Genomic DNA, 2,906 nt, shown 5'->3' with positions numbered 1-2,906 from the left:
AGCGTCCTCCCGTTACCCTAAGCTCAGTATACCGCGAGCTACAGCTCGCGGTATACTGAGACGCCGCAGCCGGAGCGGATCCCGACGTAGATGACGGGATCCGCCCAGCTGCGTGAGTGACAGCTGGCTCTGCCTATCTAGAGGCAGAGCCAGCTGTACCCGCCCCCTCCCCCGTCCGTTCCGCCAGTCAGCGCTGGCAGATCGGAGCGGGGAGAGGGGAATCCAGCCCCTCCCGCTGTCACGGCAGAGAGCCGTAACAGGATCGAGAGGTGAGCGAACCCGATATGTGTTCGCTCACCTCACGATCTACTGAGCTGACCTGTTACAGTCTCATTGTCACAGGTCGGCTAGAACTATGAGGTGAGTGAAAAGCACTCACCTCATAGTTCTCCTTTAACACTGCTACCGGATATAGTTACATTTTATTTTGAAGTATGACATTTTATTACATTTCGCAGGTGGCTCCCATGGGAGAAGAAAATGTTTCCAGTGGCCCCCAAGTGAATTAAGTTTGAGACCCCTGCTCCACACACACAAACATACTCCTACATACACTACACACATACCCGTACACAAAGTACACAGATACCCCTACATACACTACGCACATACCCGTACACAAAGTACACAGATACCCGTACATACACTACACACATACTGCTACAGATACTGCACAGATACCCGTACACAAACTACACACATACCCCTACATATACTACACACATACCGCTACATATACTGCACACATACCCGTAAACAAACGACACATATACCCCTCCATACACACACTATACACACACCTCAACAAGGTCAACCTGAGTACAATATATTGTGTCTTTTTTATTGTTTGAAAGGTGAAGCTGAAGATGTAAGAGAAGGAATTCTGATGTCCATCTTTGCCTGCGGTGACATTCTCCCCGACATATTCTTCATTTACTGTGTCACAGGTGTGTTACATTTCTTTTGGTGGTTAGTGACTCGCCACACGCGCTCACACAGCATTGAAAATGTGGGTAAAAGAGGCAGTTAACCCCATCATTCCCAGCGCGTTGTTCTAAAAAACAATGTACACCGACATAAAATGACCACCAGTTCTTTTATAGAGGCTTAAAGCCCTACTCCAGGGTTAAAATCTCTGCTGGCTTCTTATTGGTGACCCTGCTGAGTGATCTCTGCTAGTGACTGGGGGTCAGAGGGACAGAAAGTGACAGGAAATCCCTTCAATGGGGTCAAAGACCCCATGACCCCATTGAAGCAATTTCCTATCACTTTCTAAAAGCTGAACCCTGGCCTTCCCTTCAGACTTGCACAGTTGTACCGGCTCCTCTCCTGGACTGAAATAGCTAACTCTGATTTCACTGCACACTGTGAGCTTCACACAATGCGCATTACAAGGTACAGCAAGTCAGATAGAGCCCATCTCATTTCCTGGCTGGAGGACATCCAGCATAATCTAAAGCTTTCCTCCCCAAGCCTAGCTGTCTCTGACCCGCCCCTTTCATTCATTGGATTTCATTTCTTTCAATCAAGGTGGCTCAGCATCACATGTGGGTGGTCTGAACCAGATTCAGTCTGCCTAGGAATGCCCTGTCCTCCAGAGTGACACCCACCCATCCTCCCAAGAACCAGCCCACTAATTGCACCGGGCTAAGGGCTCTAGAGGGAGTACTGAGGCAGAATGCTGTGATGTTTTTAGGAAACTATGTACAGCACCCAGCCGGCCCCTCCCACCAGCCATGATCTGCCTGCATTGCATAGAGAAAAGTGTTGGGATGCCATCATAGCACCATGGGTAGTGTGAATAAACCCTAAGCTTCAAAATTGAACAAGTGCCTTCAAGGCCGGATTTACTCTCTCTGCTGCCCCAAGGCTAGGTTCCTCAATGCGCCCCCCTGCCCGCCAACCCCCCCCCCCCCTTCCCATGGAAAATGGCAGACCTGCAGGTTGCATACAAGTGATCTCAGTGACATCACCGAGATCACTTGTACAAAACAAGCGGCAGGTTCCCTGCTGTACATCTAGCTCTGCTTGCCCACAGCAGGGCTAAATGTAGAAAATAACTACCCGCCCGGCCACCTGAACTGCATGTCCCAGGCATCGGGAGATAGGGATTCCACACCCCTGCTGCCCCTCTACTCCCTGCTGCCCCGAGGCTGAGCCTTGGTTGGCCTTGTGGGAAATCCGGCCCTGCGTGCCTTACAGTTAGGGCCCATTCACATTCATGTTGAAGCGTTTTGCATTAAGGCAGCCCATTGATGTGAACAGGACCTAAGAAACAAAAAACGCACCTGACTATTTAGACAACACAACACAGAGAATATTCACCTTCATGCATTATGATGCACTATGGCACAGGTACATTTTTCCTTATGGTATATATGCGTTGTGGTTCCCATTTAATAAAAATGTTGATGAACCCCACATATATCCATACGTCAGCATGCATTAAACACATGAATTAAAGGATATTTAAACCCTCACATTTTTTTGCATAAATCTACTGCTAGCAAGCAGTAGATATATGCAAAAATATTAAAAAGAAAGTTTACAAAGGGGTTAAAACTTACCTGCGTCTACGCCACGCGCTCCTGTCCGAACATCTGAAGAGTCTCGGGCCGACGCAAAGGACCTTGGGGCGGGCGCATGCGCAGTTCAGATCTTCGGCTGGGAGACGAGGAGAGACGCAAGGTAAGTGAATGCAGGCAGCGTGCACCCGCACAGAGTCCTTGGGACAGGAAGTGCCAAGAAAACAGAGGAGTCAGCGCTGGATCGGAGATCGGCACCAACGCTGGATGGACTCCTGAAAACTACAGGAAAGGAGAAGATGATCGGATTAGGAGGCAGCATTTAAGGTAAGTCCTTACATAAGCATTGGGGGGGGGGGGGGTGGTGTACTTTTTTCTCTC

The sequence above is a fragment of the Nanorana parkeri genome, unplaced genomic scaffold, assembly GCF_000935625.1.
Source record: "Nanorana parkeri isolate BGI_ZX_2015 unplaced genomic scaffold, ASM93562v1 scaffold230, whole genome shotgun sequence".
Taxonomy (NCBI): Eukaryota; Metazoa; Chordata; class Amphibia; order Anura; family Dicroglossidae; genus Nanorana; species Nanorana parkeri.
This window is presented reverse-complemented; position numbering follows the sequence as displayed.